Raw genomic sequence first — 17,421 nt, forward strand, 5'->3', positions numbered from 1 at the left:
TGGTTGCAAGTAATGAAACAGCCTGACTAATGGTGATTTAAGTCAACAGGGGTCTATTTTTCAAACATAATAAAAAGTCTGGGGATGAACAGATGTTAGATGTGGGTTCAGCAGCCCAATATATATAATATATTTAGGAACTCAGCCTTTCCTTCATGGTGGCAGGATTACTCTTGTAATACCAGCCACTACATCCACAGTTAAGGTAGTACCTGAGCAAGGTAGTGTTTGCTGCCCCTAGTATTCATTTACTCACTCACTCATTCATTCATTCATTTGTTCATTTGTTCATTCATTCATTGGTTTATTCATTCAACATATATTTACTGAGCACCTGTTATGAGCTAAGAATAAGCTAGGCCCTGGGAATAGAAAGATACTAAAGACAAATAGAAAGGGAAATATCAGATGTTTCTGCATCAGGAAAGCAAATACCTTTCTAGAAGTCTTCCAAGTCTTCCCTTACATTTCATGGGCAAGAAATGGATATATGCCACTTCCTAGTTTAATCACTTGTAAAGAGAAGTTGGAAGATTGCAGCCTTATACCAGTCATGATTCATTGTCTGAAGCTAGGTGAGGGACTATTCTTCCTTAATGACATGTGTGGATAATAATTCCCAGACTTTATCTGCAATTTTTGTTTCTACTACTCATTCATTTATTCAACAAATACTCATTGAGCCTCTGCTTTGTACCAGACACATATTAGGTACTGGGAATAGAGAGGTGCATAAGACAAGGAGTTTCCAATATCCTTGAAAATGAAACAATGCAAACAAATAATTACAAAACAGTGTGATACTATAAATTAAGGTGATATTGGGAGTAGAGAAAAGCCTAGAAGGAGTTATGAATTTTTCAAGCTGAGAATAGAGAGGTGGATTGAGATAAATACAGACTTCCTAGAAGAGGGGGTATTACAGCAGGGCTTTGGGGATAAATGGGATTCCACAGAGCATAGAAGGGTGGAAGGCAAAGAGTGGTGGCATGGGACTCAGGAGCTCTAAGCAAGTTGCAGTGATCATGAAGTACTCAGGCAGAGTCTTCCCCATGGAATTCAGCCTTGTGCTCAGGTCTGTAGTTTGATTACTCATATCCCTGGTTCAAGGAGTGTAATGCAAATAGTAGTGGGTGAAGGGGAAGGCTGATTCCACTTTGGAGTCTCCTCTCTCAAGAAACAGTCTGTTGTTGAAGTTGTAATCTCTTTAACTTTTCCTTTGTCCTGACAAACTAAGAGACAGGAGTGTTAAAGTTCTCCATTTGGCACAGAAAGAGCAAACCTTTAAAAGAATCAGAAGGGAGGGACACCATTCTCTGCATTGTTCCTGATACACTTCAAACCAATCACCCTCACTCTATTGTCATGACAAGGCACACAAGAAGCCCAGTCTGTTCATACAAAGAGTTTTCCAGCTGCAAGCTCCACTGCTCTCCATTATATTTACAAGGGCGCTTCAGAGCAGGAAGGGGCTCGCTGTCTGTTTGCATTTTTAGGAAAGTCCAAACAGTGCCAGACAAGGAAGACTTCCAAGTTCCTCTAACTGCTAATCCACAAAAGACCTGGTTGGTCTCATTTATAAGCCTAATCCTTCTGTCAATAGCAGTTAGGCGTCTGAGCACACATTGCTTCAGAAGCACTGGGTTGTACCAGCCTTTTTCTGAATTAGTCAATGAGCAACTACACAGTAAGTCCCTTAGAAAGCAGGGTGTTATGACATCTGACCTCAGAGAAACCAAGTGACATAATCCAACTCTACACAACTCTATTTTGGGTTTGATTAATGGAAATCCATTATGGAGGGAGAAGCCAGATCTCCAGTTTTAGGATATGTGAGGACATGGGAAGAGATTAACTCTGACAGTTTAGTTTTGACCTAAAGATACTGTAGCTTAAAAATATTTGTGATCACTTTAAAAGGCAGATTAAATGTGGTTTTGAGAGGAGTCTCTTGAATTGGAGTAAATATTGAAAGCTGTAGCCTGGTGTGATGATGCCAAAGCTCCGGCTCCCCATATGCTTTCTCTGGGCTAAAAGAAGGGACACCCAGTTCACCAGTAATGGTCCTCAACATGAGAGGTTAGAGGCACCTGGTAACCTGGTGGGCAGGAGATTTCTTAGGAGACCGGAGCATCCACAGGCTCTAACTCTTCCCTCCATGGCATGTCTACACAAGGCTGCAATATACCCCAAAGCACCCAGTCACCGTCTTGGAAAGTCGGCTGGAAGGGAGGCTGGAGAGTCTGAAAATATTTTTTCCTCAAGAGAGTGAATAATATTTAAAAGTATTTTTGAATGGCAGGATAAGACTAAGCTTTGAATGGCATAAAGCAAGATGTTACTTTCCCCACCAACCAGAAAGCAAGAGGTGAAAACTAAGATTAGCAAGGAACTAAAGGACAAAACTGTACTTGCTGTACAATTGCGTTAGCACGAGTTGCATTTACAAGTGTGATACAACAAGGTGAACAAAATCCTATACAATTCCAGATTCTAAAATCTGCTTTCCAAATTTTATGTAGGAAAACAATGAATGAACATTTCTTGAAATTCAATTTTATAAATCACAGACAATGAAGAACATTCTCTATTGTAAGAGTATTTTGTGTAAGTTAAGATTTTTCATACCCTAAACATTTCTTTTCATTTTAATGTTTAATGATATGTATTTGGCATACCATGAAAAGTATTTATTAAATAATTTTTTATTTTAAAGTAGTTTTAGATTCACAATAATGTTGCAAGGTTAATACAGATATTTCCCAATAGCCCTCACCGATTTCCCCTGTTAATTCCATTTTACCTAAGTATGGTACATTTGTCACAACTAATGAACCAATATAGATATGTTAGATTAACTGAAGTCCATATTCTCTTCAGATATCCATAGTTTTCACTTAATCTCCTTTTTGTCTTCCAGTATCCCATCCAGGATAACATCCCACATTTAGTCATCCCATCTCCTTAGATTCCTTTAAACCATGGTAGTTTCCCAGACTTTCCCTGTTTTTGATGGCCTTGAGTTTTGAGGACTACTGGTCAGGTATTTTGTAGACTGCCCCTCAGTTTTGTTTTGTTTGATGTCTTTCTTGTAAGAGGTGGGGTAGAGGGATTTTTTTTGGGAGGGGGGAGATACAGAGAAGAGCCATCATCATAGTAGATCAAAGGCACATGACTTCTCACTGTTGATGTTGACCTTGATCACCTGGCCGAGGAAGTGTTTGTCAGGTTTCTCCACAGTAATATCATTCCTTCCTCTTCTTTGCATATGGCACTCTTGGGGAAGAAGTTCTCTTTTGATAATCATTCTCCTAGGTTTTGCCTCACTCTTGTTATTTTATATCTCCTCTTCCTTCCTCTCAGTAGGAACCTGGATCTCAATGTAGGGACAAGAGAAATCTGCCTTCTACACTCTTCTACTTAGAAGATATAAAAAAGTAAACAAAACAAAACAAAACCACTTTTGCCACTTACTAGAAGATAGGAGAAACAATTAGTTTCTATTTAGAGAAGTTCTTTTTTACAGAAGTATTTTTTAGAAATTCTCTGCACATGTAACAGGATACATGGAATTCACTATAAGGCTGGTAATGGAATTCCTTGAGTGTAGGTATTAGTAAAAGTGGCAATGGACCAGGTGCTGAGGTCCCCTTCCCAATAGTGGGGATCTTGAAGACAGGGCTGGGGTTATTATTTATTATGCTTTCTGACTATTTGCCCATCTCTAACTAAAAGCAATGCTTGGTTCCTGCTTTTCCAAGCTCCAGCTGTAAGATCTTGGGTAAAATCATTTTACCTTTTAAACTCTTGATTCCACATTGTCATGCTATTACCTATTTTACCAGCCTTAGTGCATCCATGACAGATGCTTGTGAAATCGGTGTGTGACGCTGTCCCAATTCTGAAATTTAAAAAATTTTCTAAAAACTGGAGGTTATTTCCTAACTCTTGGCAGCAAAACATGGCATGGCCTCATATCAGGCTATTGATAGTTTTTATTTATCCCACTTAGTATAAACATTATACATTTAGCTGAGGAAATGTGAATGTGTCTGATTACAGAGTATTGAGCAAATTCTAGTGGCAATATGGTATAACACCTGACAAATATACTCAGTTACAATTCTAAGTTCCTGACATTTCTTAATTCTGAGGCCCATGTGGTGCAAAGGGGTTTAGATAAGAGACTGTGAATCTCTGTGCCAAGGTGTCATTATTGTTTCTCTGCCATTAAGTAAGTAAGAATTCTTGCCAGCTTCTCCAAAACCACAGTCACTTGCTTCCTTTTTTTATATTGTAGAGAGTCACAGCCAACTCCCTTATTCATGTTTTCACTTATGGCATAGTATCAAAAAATGCTTCCATGTGAAAGCTAAAAGGCATATGGGAAATGCTATTCTAGATTATCGGATGGATGCTTTCCTTCTACAGGTGAAGAAGGGCCCAAGACAAGGACACAGAAGGTGAGACATGTCCAGATAGGTCAAAACGCCGTCTGACCTGCATGCTCACATTCTACCTCCTAGATTGCACAGCCTTCTGAAATGGTTGGTAATTGATTCTCTGTGGTTAAATCCAGCTGATGGTGCATTTTAAATCAGCTTTAATTGAACATTTGCTGTATTTAAAAAATATATTATTCTTCCTTAATAGTTGAACAACAATAAAAAATAAAAATAAAAAAAAATATGACTCTTCCTTAAGAATGTGTGTGTGTGTGTGTGTAAATAAGTTTTTGGCTGGTCCATTATTATCTGGAGGCAAATATTTTTTCCAGTTATTTAGTTAACTGCACTTGTTGATAGCCTGGGAAGCATCATTTTATTTATTTATATATATATATATATATATATATATATATATATATATATATATATATATAGTGTGTGTGTGTGTGTGTGTGTGTATTTATATTTTAAACCCTATGTAAAGAACTACTTTAATTAAGTGCATGCAATGCATCCCTTAGAACTTCAATGAGCGATAAAATCAGCTTTTCATCTTCAAATGCCTGATAACTAATTTCACATGATATACTAGCAATAGGCAGCCATAAACCGAAAATAGAACAGAGTTCTAGAAGCAGATAGAGAAAAGTTTTATGCTGCCTTTAAAAAAAACTTTCCATCTTAACTCTCAATTTTATATGGCAATCTGGGTACGATTTGACCTTTGAATTTATTCCTCTTGTTTTGTCTTTCAGGTGGCTCTGGGTACCAATAACAGAAGCATGAAAGAGACTACTCTGATTAATAATTTGTGCTTTCTAGTGAACGTATGCATCAGAATGTGGGTGGAAATTTAAAGGCCACAGTAGACCTATTAGCACTGTGTGTTCACAGCGGGAGGACTGATTGGAACTAACTCTATGAATTATGTGTAGAACATTATCCTTGAGTGGAGTTATATGTGTGTCCTAAATATTATGCTTTGTTACAGTTTATTGGCCCTGATCTTACGTGTGAGACCAGAGTAAATTGCTCTTTTTTTAGGGGGCATTAACAATTTCAATCTGCCCTGATGAATCATAAGGCAAGGAAATAAACAGCACTGTATTTTTTCATACACAGTAGTACCCTCTACTTGAGTCTCTAGGGGCCTTCATATATTCAGAAATTCTCAAGTGACAAGGTAAAAATCATACATAGGCGAGAGTAGCCAATTGGCTCCAGACAATTCCTCAATCAACCCCACCCAGCTGGAGACACAACTCTTTCCCAATCAGATATTTCCAGCTAAGGTTTGAATCAAGAGGCGAGTGTTGCATTCAAACTTGGATGCCTCATCCCTCACATTTTGTAATATTACTCCCAGTTTTCACAAATCAAAAACAATTTTTTTTAACAAACTCAGGTATTCTGGCCAGAGATGGTTTGGAAAATATAATGTGCTGTCATCTAAAAAAAATGATGCTGGCAGCCCTCTATCAGGAGGGCATGCTCTTTGAAAAGTTTTTGCTGCAGTAGAGAAAGGTGTTTCTCCAACATGTCCACGTATTCTTTTTCCATTGTCCTTAAGCCAGAGGAGGGGCCAAGTGAAGACTAGGGGACACAAAATAATACTGTGACTCCAACTAGAGGTTCCTGGGGTGGAGACTTGGGTGGCTCTTGAGATATAACAGAATGTTCAAGAAAGGCCCTGGCTGGTGTGGCTCAGTGGATTGAGCACCAGCCTATGAAACAAAGGGCCACTGGTTCTATTCCCAGTCAGGGCACATGCCTGGGTTGTGGGCCAGGTCCCCAGCTGGGGGTGCTTGAAAGGAAACCACACATTGATGTTTCTCTTCCTCTCTCCGTCCCTTTCTCTAAAAATAAATAAATAAAATATTTTTAAAAAGAATATTTAAGAAAGGAAAATGCAGAAGAAACTGGAGTTGTTAAGAAATTGCCAAATCATGTATAAAATCTTTAACTTCTTTCTCCCTCGAAGTATTAAAGGTTATCGTACTCATTAAATCTACCCTTCTCCTTGATTAAATTGGAGTTTTATCTTTTGTCACTATGAAGAGTCCCCTTTGCATTTTGCTAAAGCACCCTTGTTTTAGTTCATATATTTGTTACTTCTTTATGTTGGGAAGTGGAGTTTGAGTGATCCTGAGTTCAGTCAGGAGTCTGAGAAACAGGAGATGTTCCCATGAGCACAAGACATGTTCTGTCTCTTAGCCCCCTCTCCTCCTCTGCAGATTTGCATTTAGGAGAATGTTATGCGCAAACCTACAACAGAAGGTTACAAGCTGATTTGTGCCCATCTTTAAATCTGGTGTTAAAACCACCCATAAATCTAATGTTAAAGATAAAGAAAAAAGTTACACCGCTGCTTGTACCCTCTGAAGAACGTGCTTCCTTCTGTTAAAAGAGCAGCTGTTATCTATATAAAATATAAGTGTGGGATCCCTGTGGTTAAAATGAGGTATAGCTTGCATACACTTTGTATGTATTTGCTTAGACTGTGCACTAAGATTAAGTGGCTTTAACTCCATGTGTATAAAATAAAATTAAACTTTGATATTGTAGCCAACTGCACCATAGGCAAACTTCAATATCAGGAAAAAAATTAGGAAATACATCTCAGACTTTTAAGTGAATTAATTCAATTATATCACCACAAAAGACCCTCACATGGAAAGAAAAACAAATCTGGCTAATTTCACAGTTGTAATTCTAAAGGTAACACAGATTTCCCTCAAATGCAGGAACAATGTTCAAAAGCTATAGGTACCATGATCAATACATAGTTTGAAAAGTAGAGTTGGGGTATTTACTTTTTTATGTTTTATACTAAAAAAGCATTTTATGCTGAAAAAATTTGAAATTTGCACTTTCCAGCCAGCAGTTTCACCGTTTTAAAAAAAGTACACTAGTGCACGCACATGGGCATTTGCACAGACTATCTGCTCCAGACACATACTGTTCCCATCTAATTTTAAGCAGAGGAGGATGTTAGATCATGAGTATGGGGCAGCAGCTCTTTGGCTCAGTCATTACAGTGAAATGTTGGTGACAATGAACATCACCAGGATTCTTTTCTGGACTTGGCAGAGGTCCGTATGAGCAGCAGCTCCCAGAGATCTTTGGTTCACTTCAGGGTCAAAAGCCTCATGCAGCCCTCCCTAGTCCTTCCATTTCAAACCTGAAGTAATTTTGATAGTGGGTTTAAGGGCAATAATGTTTTCTTTTTTTGTTTTGTTTTGCCAAGGGCACTCAATTAAAACCAAAGAAGGAAGAGTCACTGTCTTCATTGTATTCATTTTCTAGGACTGTTGTAACAAAGTGCCACAAACTGGGTGGTTTACAGTGACAGAAATTTATTGTGTCACAGTTCTGAAGGCCAGAAGTCATAAATCAAGGTGTCAGCGGGACCATGCACCCTCTAAAAGTTACCAAAAAAAAGTCTGGCCCAGGCCTCTCACTTAGCTTCTGGTAGCTCCTTGGTTGTGGAGATGTAGTCTTCAATCTTGACAATGCCTTCTTTTTACGTGTGGGCACCTGTGTTTAACATTTCCCTTTTTTATAAGAACACTGTTCATATTGGATTAGGGGCCCACCCTATTCAAGTCTGAGCTCATCTTAATTTATCTAATTACATCTGCAATGACTCTATTTCCAAATAAGGTCACATTCTGAGGTACTGGCGTATAGGACTTCAGCAAATGGATTTTGGGGGCACACAGTTCAACACATGATACTCATCAAAGTAGGTTTCCTGTGTGTTTAAACTCCATTCTGTCCCCTGCTGCTGGGTGGGGTCATCTCCAAAGGGAAAGTGTCCCCAAGGGAATTATCCTGTGTGGAGGGAAGGTAGGAGAGGAACTCTTCAGTTGGCTGAATTTCAACCCGAGTCTGAAATCATTTTCCTCCTTGGTGAGTGCAGTTCAAAATAGCAGTAAAGACTTTTCAAACCTATGATGTCAGTGTTGTCAACAGAGGAAACATGCCTCACTGTCCCTTCCACTTGATCACCTCGTGGACTTTCACTGTGATTTCAGGGCTCCTGTAGTCCGATTCCCAGTTGACCATTGAAATAAAGGGTTATTTTGCCTTCTTTTTGATGTGACTGTAGGAGACTAGAGAAATAACCATTTGTAGAGGGAGTATTTAGAATGACTGAGCCAGGATTAGCACCTATCAGAAGACACTGGGATAAACACAACTTGCTCAGAGGGCAGAGGAAGTCCCATTGTTGGTTGGAAGGTCCCCTGGCAGCTCCCATCCAAGGATGGTGATTTCTTCACTCTGGTGACAACATCTAAGTTCAAAGTGACACAGACCAACCCTTTCTCTTCAGGACTTTCTAAATTCATTCTCCACTATTAAGAGTTAAGCATTTCTTTCTCTGATAACTGACAAAAATTGCTTAAAGATGACTTAAATCTGAAATCAGATCTCAAATTTTCTTTGAGGATTTGAAAGCTGATAGGCAAAATCATTTAAAGTTTCTGGTAAAATTTCTATGTCTTATTTTCTACCCTTGTGAAACTGACCAAAACTAAGAAAGAAAGTGAAAAAAAAATGGCTATTCAGAAAAACCAAAAATAAAGCACAAAGTCAGCAAATTATATTATTACAAATATTGCAAATTGGGGGCAAAAAGATATGAGAAAACGTAGTGGCTTTTGACAGTTAAGTGTTGGAAAACAGAGGCCTGTTCCTGGATAAGGGATTATTCAATTTCAAAACTGAAACTGTTGTCGGACTAAAGGAATCCATTTGCCCGCGTGAATCAAAGCCCAGTAACACACGAATGGGAGTTTGCAGCAGAGAAAGTAAAGGTTTATTAGTTCAGAAGTGGCCCGCACCCGGAGTCCCAGGTTAGCTAATGTTCAAAGATCTGGCTTCCTAATGGCTTCTAGGGGATGAGTTACAAAGGGGAGTATCATTAATCATGGTTAGTAAGGGAATTAGGATCGCGGTCAAGGCTGTGGTCTCCAGTGATTAGTCAGTGCTGGGGCAGGGAGTAGTTAATCAGGGCATCTAGCCCTGATGTCAGCATCTGGTTTCACCACTTTCCTGGGCCTGGAGTTGAAACACAACAGAGACCTAGATGTCATCTTCACTGGGACTGAAACTCTGTTTCTGTGGTCAACAGACCCGAGGCTTTGTTTCCTAAGATTATTTGCTGCTGATCAGAGCCTCATCATTTTGAGGACTTAATAATTAAGGGACCGGTTGTGCAAGGGAGAAGGGGGCAGGCGAGTCGGGGCGCTGGATGAGGTCAGTTTGAATCAAAGGGAAAGAAAGGAGAAAAGGTCACATTAAAGAAATGAAGTGTCTGTGGGGTTACATAATCAAAACATAAAAAGGAGCAGTCATTTCCCAAGTCTTTACCTACGCCAAGTTGCTCTTTGTAATCGAATCCTCAAGGGGTATAAATAAAGAAGGGCAGTCCCAGTCCATCCAATAACAAATGCATAAACTCTAACCTGGAGTGAGAATCCGCAATCCAGACGCAGGGCACATGTTGGTTGTGTGGGAATTCCACTCCACAACAACAACCACAATGCACGAGAGTGACGGCTCAGATTTTCAAGGAATCTGTTGTCCCTCCAAGCACTTTAGGGGTATCTAGTGAGATCCAGTCTGTTTGGGGTCTAGTTTCTCTCTTCTCATTTGAAGACTCTGGGAAAGGACATGCTCCAGTTTCATTCCAGTTGTTGGCAGAATTCAGTTCCCTGTGGCTGTTGGACGAGGTTGCTGTTTCCTTCCTGGCTGTCAGCTGGGAGCTGCTTTCAGCCCCTGGAGACTGCACTTCGTCCTTTTCACATGGCTCCCTTCATCTGCAAGGTCATTGCTAGAGAACTTTTCCAGGTTGAGTCTCCCTTGTGCTTCCAATCTTGGAGTTTCTCCTTTTCTGCAACCAGCCAGAGATACTACTACTCTTAAAGGGGATCCTATAATTAAGTCAGGCCCTCAGGGATCATCTCCCCATCGTAAGGTCAACTGGTTTGGTACCCTAAATGGATCTGCAAAATGCTCTCGCTGCAGGGTTTGACTGAATAACTAGGAGGGGTGTGCACATCAAGGGATGGGAATCTTGGGGCCATCTTAGAATTTGCCCCCAGTGTCCTTGTATCACTGGTACTTCTGCTGACCAGTAACAAGTCAATCTGCAGCGTGTATGCACACATATCTCTAAATAGCAGAAGGCTGCAATTGCAATAAAATTGCATGACATATTTTGTAAGACTGCTACAGTATTTTTAAAAATATCATCTTACTATTCACAAAAATAATTCTTAACTTTTGCATCTTGCACGCAGCAATATTTTCACCAATATGTCCCATAGAGCAGGGGGCATAAAGGAAAGAATAAACAAACGAGTCTTCATCAAATTAAAAAGCTTCTGTAAGGCCTAAGAAAACATCAGAAAAATGAAAAGGGAATCAGCTGTATGGGAAAATAGATTTGCCAATGATACCTCAGACAAGGGTTTGATCTCCAAAACATATAAAGAATTCACATGACTACACACCAGGAAGACAAGCCATCCAATTAAAAAATAGACAAAGGACCTAAATAGACACTTCTCCAAGGAGGACTTACAGAGGGCCCAGATACATATGAGAAGATGCTCAGCCTCACTACCCATCAGAGAGATGAAAATTAAAACCACAATGAGGTACCACTTCACACCAGTCAGAAAGTCCATCATACCCCAAATCAACAAACAACAAGTGCTGGTGTGGTTGTGGAGGAAAGGGAACCCTAGTGCACTGTTGGTGGGAATGCAGACTGGCACAGCCACTGTGGAAAACAGTACAGAATTTCCTCAAAAAGCTAAAAATGGAACTGCCTTTTGACCTAGCAATTCCACTGCTGGGATTATACCCAAAGAATCCTGAAACTCAATTCAAAAGAACTTATGCACCCCAATGTTCATAGCAGCGCAATTTACAATAACCAAATGCTGGAAACAGCTTAAGTGCACATCAGTAAATGAGTGGATCAAAAAATTATGGTACATTTATACAATGGAATACTACGCAGCAGAAAGAAAGAACTTTTACCCTTAGCGAAAACATGGATGGAACTGGAGAGCATTATGCTAAGTGAAATAAACCAGGCGGTAAAAGACAAATACCATATGATCTCACCTGTAAGTGGAACCTAATCAACAAAACAAACAAGCAAGCAAAATATAACCAGAGACATGGAAATAAAGAACAAACTGACAGGAACCAGAGGGGATGGAGGAGGGGGATAACCGGGGAAAGAAGGGGAAGGGTTGTCAAGGAACAAGTATAAAGGACCCATGGACAAAACAACAGGGCAGGGGGGAGGATTGAATGTGGGAGGCGGGGGTGAGTAGGACAGTGGAGAGTAATAGGGGGAAAATGGGGACAACTGCAATTGAACAACAATAAAAAAAACAAAACACTTTTGCATCAACAGGGTGACTTTGAAACCAGAGTTGCAGTAAATCTCCAGGGTTGGGGGAGCTTATGGTGGTCACTATAAGGAAGCCAGTTCTTAGAAGCAATTGTAGAACTTTGTGTGGTCCCACTATTAGGCCAGTTCCATCCAATTAACTGATTGAATAGGCACCTAATATGATCATTTTGGTTTTGGATCTGAATTTTGTAGCAAGAGCATAAACTTGTGTTGAGGTTTAACTTTTGCTAGCATAATAATGAATCTTAGAAACTAAAATAAATAAAAGTTCCTCACAGAATATTTTGGAAAATATTGTGAATCACAAAGACCAAATAAAAAAGACCTATAATCACACTACCCAGAGTCAACCACTGTTAAGTTTTTGGCTTTTTGTCTCAGCCTTTATTTCTCTCTTCCTATACATAAATATATGCATTAGTCAGATCCAATCAGGAGACAGAAACCACACAGTAATTTGAAGAGAGAACATTTATTATAAAGAACTATTAACTATAACACAGGCGTAATTAGGAAGGTGAAAAGAAAACCCTAAAGAATACCTGAGGGCTGAGAAAGAAAGAGCATTTAAAGAAAGAACAACTTCAAAGGGGCCCCCTCCCTTCCCCAAGACGGATGCAGACCTTGCTGGAGAAGATGTGTCTGCATCCCACTGTATGCGACATTCTCTGGGTTGCCTGAGCAGAACAGGTCCACAGATGCTGGGCAAGCAGGGAACATGCTTCTGTAGTGCAGGTGCTCAGAGGCAGTTAAAGCACCATGAAGTCAGCTTGCTGGCCGGACGGGCAGAGGCCGGGGTGATGGTGTCCTTGTTGGGAGGACTGATTGCAAGGTGGTCACTGGCTGGGGTGGCACTGCGTGCTCTGGGTGTTGGCTGGGGCAGTCCTCTGGCAAGAAGATACACAAAAAGAAGCCCTGGAGCCAGGAAGGGAAGGGGAAGTTTCTTCTTCCTGCGTTGGCTCTCCTGCGCCCTCTACTGACAAACCTAACATTGCGCTCACTCAAAGGAAAAATGGGTAAACGTCCCCCCTCACACCTTTTCACATTAAGATGGAAGAGGTAAAGATTTAGAGCTGAGAGGTAATATATTGCCAAACTGAGATCACAATATATATTTAATTTTGTAACTTGCTTTGTTTACTCTAAAATATAATAACGTTTTTTTCCGTACGATAAAAATATTGTTCTGCAACAATTTTTAGTGGGTATATGATATTCCATATTATGGATGAGCCATAACTTATTGAACCAATACCCATTTTGGGGACACTGAGGTGATCGATAACCTGTGGATATTATAAACAAGGCTGCAAAACATACTCTAGTAATGGATTCTTGCCATATTCTTATTTCCTTGGGATAAAATCCTAACAATGGGATTCCTGAGTCAAAATATGAATATGCTTAACATTTTTGATGCACGTTCTGAAATTTCCTTCCAGGAAGATAGCAGTATTTTTTTAAAATACTTTATTTATTTATTTTTTTAGAGAGAGGAGAAAGGAGGGAGAAAGAGAGGGAGAGAAACATCTATGTGAGAGAGAAACATTGACCAGTTGCTTCTTTTATGTGCCCTGACTAGTGACTGAACCAACAACCCAGGCATGCGCCCTGACCAAGAATCAAATTGGTGAATTTTCTCTTTGTGGGATGATGCCCAACAAACTGAGCCACACTGGTCAGGGCAGCAGTGTCTTTTAAAGCAACATGTCTTAGTAGAATTTCTGCACTTTATGTTTAATGTGTTCTAATTTTAAAAATATGCTAATTAAATGAATTTTATAATGGTAATAAAATAGCCTTGGAGAAAACAATTCTCATAACAACATTTAGTGAGTAATACCAAAGAATTACTTTAAATGATAATGAAGTAGCTATTAGTACAGTGCCAAAGAGAGAAATACTTGGAACTTAAAAATAAAGACCTTGATTAGTCCAAACATAAATTTCACTGAACTCATTCTAATACATCATTTTTGTATTTTATAAAGAAATAGACAAAAATTTAATAGTCACTCTGAAAGTGTTGTCTTTTTAAAAAAAATCAGTGAATTTTAGATTTCTATTCTTTATGCAGAGAAACAGTGGGAAAAAAAGTCCTGGAAAGGAAATAATACATGAAATGAAGAAGGAAAGGAACAAAGAAAAGAAAGGAGGGAGGGAAGGAAGGAAAAAAGGGAAAAAAGAAGGAAAAAAAGAGAGCAAGAAGTCAGAAAGAGAGAGAGAGAGAGAGAGAGAGAGAGGTTGGCATAGTTGCTATGGAAAACAGTATAAAGATTCTGCAAAACTTGTCAATAGAACTTCTGTATTATCCAGCAATCTCACTTCTGGATATAGAGCCAAAGAAAATGAAAACAGAATATCAAAGAGATATCTGCACTCCCATGTCATTGCAGCATTTCACAAAAGCCAAGATATAGAAACAACCTACGTACTCATCAATAGATAAATGGATAAAGAAGATGTGAGGTTATACATAATGGAAAATTATTCAAGCATGAGAAAGAGAAATCCTACCATTTGTGACAACATGGAAGGACCTTGAAGGCACTACGCTAAGTGAAATAAGCCAGTTAGAGAAAGACAAATACTTCATGGTATCACTTATATGCGGAATCTGGAAAAAAAAAGGTTGATTTTTCAGTCAAGATGGCAGCATAGGTAAATATGGCTTGCCTCCTTGCACAACCATGTCAAACTTACAACTAAAATATAGAACAACTAAAATATAGAAGAACTATCACCCAGAATCATCAGAAATCTAGTTGAATGGAAATCCAACATCTACAGAATTAAAGAAACCACATCCATCCACACTGACAGGAGGGGTGGAGATACGGAATGGGCTGATCCCACACCCATGTGTGGTAGATAAAGATTCAGGAGGGATACTGTGAGAGCGAGGGATCCCAGCCCCACACTAGGCCCTTAAGCCCAGGATTCCAGTGCCAGGAAGATTAAGTCCCCACAACTTTTGGCTGCAAAAACCAGCAGGGATTGAGTTGGTAGAACATACTTCTGGAGTCCCAAGAAATTCCTCTTAAAGAACCCACAAAAGGACTTACTTAGACTCACTCTCTCTGAGCTCTAGCACCAGGGAAGCAGCCTGAAAGGTACCGGTGGCATACAGGGAGGAACTAGTGTCTGGCATCAAGGCAAGAGCTAGAAGCCAGCTTTCTCCAAGACAGAAAGGTGGGCAGAGGCTTTTGTCCCCTTTCTGCATCCTTCTCCCCAGAGGCACAAAGCTGGCAGGTAAGTGACATATCTGAGACTCCATCAACCCGACTAACACTGTTTACCCCACCCTGGAGATCCCCAGAGACTCCATCCTATCCAACTAATTGGCGCACCCAAATGGTTAACCATCATTACTTGAAATGAGGTTAAAACAAAGAGCAGCTAAGAGGGATGAGGGAATAATGAATTTAGTACAAGATATTTTACATACAAGGAGTGGGGCTTCAAGCTGGATTGGTGTTGGGAATAGAAATGAGCCAGTAGGAAGGGAGTGAGGGCTGTGAATGGGATCTGCGAGTTATCAGATAAGTGAAAAAAGGAAGTTTAATTCCAGCAGAAATCTGTCAACATCACACAGTGTCAGGATTACAGACATTGCTGCCACAATGCCTATGGTTGATCCTGGTCATCTGACCTGGACTAGTTACTTCACCTTAATTTCTTAATCTGCAAAATGGAACTAATATATGTTAACTTCTGGATCAAGGTCTGAGATGATTAAATAAGTTAATACATGGAAAGTGCTTAGGACACTACCTGGCACATGGACCACATTTTGAGTGCTCAATATGTCAAAGCTGCCCACTCTAAGTCACAACATAATTAAAATGACAAGGTTAAAGATAAAGACAGAATCTTAAAAGCATTAAGAGAAAAGCAGTTAGTTACCTACAGGGGAGGTCCCATAAGACTGTCAGTTGATTTCTCAAAAGAAATTTTGCAGGCCAGAGGGGATGGGAAGAAATATTCAAAGTCATGAAAAGGAAGGACCTACAGCCAAGATTGCTCTACCCAGCAAAACTATCATTTAGAATCGAATGGCAGATACAGAGCTTTCCGGACAAAAAGAAGCTAAAGGAGTTCATCATCACCAAGCCATTATTATATGAAATGTTAAAGGAACTTATTTAAGAAAAATAAGAAGACCAAAACTATGAACAATAAGGTGGCAATAAATACATATCTATCAACGATTGAATCTAAAAAAACAAACTAAGCAAATTAGAAGAACAGAGACAGAATCATGGATATGGAGAGCATTTTGATGGTTGCCAGATGGGAGGGGGGTTTGGGAGAATGGGTGAAGAGGCGAGGGGATTAAGAAGTACAAGTAGGTAGGTACAGAATAGCCATGGGGATGTAAAGTACAGTATAAGAAACAGAGTAGCCAAAGAACTTATAGGCATGACCCATGGACATGAACAAAGGTGTGGGGATTGCCTGAGGGAGTGGGGGGTGCTGGGGAGGGAAGGGAGAAAAGTTGGGACAACTGTAATAGCATAATAAATACAATATAATGAAAAAAATAAAAAGAAACAACAAAAGAATTTAAAAGGTCAAATTTAGAAACAGGGAGTAGAAAAGTGTTGCCAGGGGCTGAGTTTAGGGGAAGAGGGAGAGGTTCGTAAAAAGGCCAAGTATAAGATGAGTAAGGTCTCAGGTTATAATGTAAACATGGTAAATGTAGTTAATAACACTGTATGGTATAATTAAAATTTGCTGAGAGAGTAGAATGTAAATGTTCTCACCAAGAAAAAAAAATATGTTAGCTGATGGATGAATTAATTAACTCAATGGGGGAATCCTTTCACAATGTGTATGTATATCAAATTACCATGATGTACACTTAAATCTCACAATTTTATTTGTCAATTATACCTCAATAAAGCTGAAATAAAAATGAAGAAGTAGAAGGAAATAGTAATGAAGAAAAGAAAAAACTAAAAGGAAGAAAATATGAGAGTACAAAAAGAGAACACAGGCAAAGAAGAGAAAAGAAAGATTTTTAAGCAAACTCCATTTCTGGGCTGGTAGTATTTAATGGGATAAATATCAAAATATATTTAAGTACTGGGACTACACAGCTTAAGAAAGACATGCTTGTAGGAAAGAAGCCTTAATTGCCCAATTTGCCAGAGAAGCAGAGATGGTGGCGTTGTGTGACACAGATGTGGTTGGGCTCTGTCGTATGGAAGTAAGTACAGCAGGGCATGTGATGCTACACAGTCTCCAAGGCTTTCATTTGCTACAAAATGCCTCAAAATAAGTGGCACAAGTGATTCAACAAAGAAGGCTTGGAGCAGACACACTGAGCATTTCCACCACGGGGTGGTAGAATTTACTTGCTGACAGGTTAGTTATGGTGAGTTGGTTTCTCGACAAGTCAAATGCGAGTCTGGCTTGCAAAGGAGCCAACATACAAAGTCAAAGCAGCTGAGGGGAGGCAGGTCTTCCCGCAGGTGTCCTGTGTTCACAGCCCTGGTAGAATGTTCTCTGGAGGCCGCAGGTTCATTA

Source organism: Pteronotus mesoamericanus, unplaced genomic scaffold, assembly GCF_021234165.1.
Source record: "Pteronotus mesoamericanus isolate MK-2021 breed Mesoamerican mustached bat unplaced genomic scaffold, CSHL_Meso_final scaffold_651, whole genome shotgun sequence".
Classification (NCBI taxonomy): domain Eukaryota; kingdom Metazoa; phylum Chordata; class Mammalia; order Chiroptera; family Mormoopidae; genus Pteronotus; species Pteronotus mesoamericanus.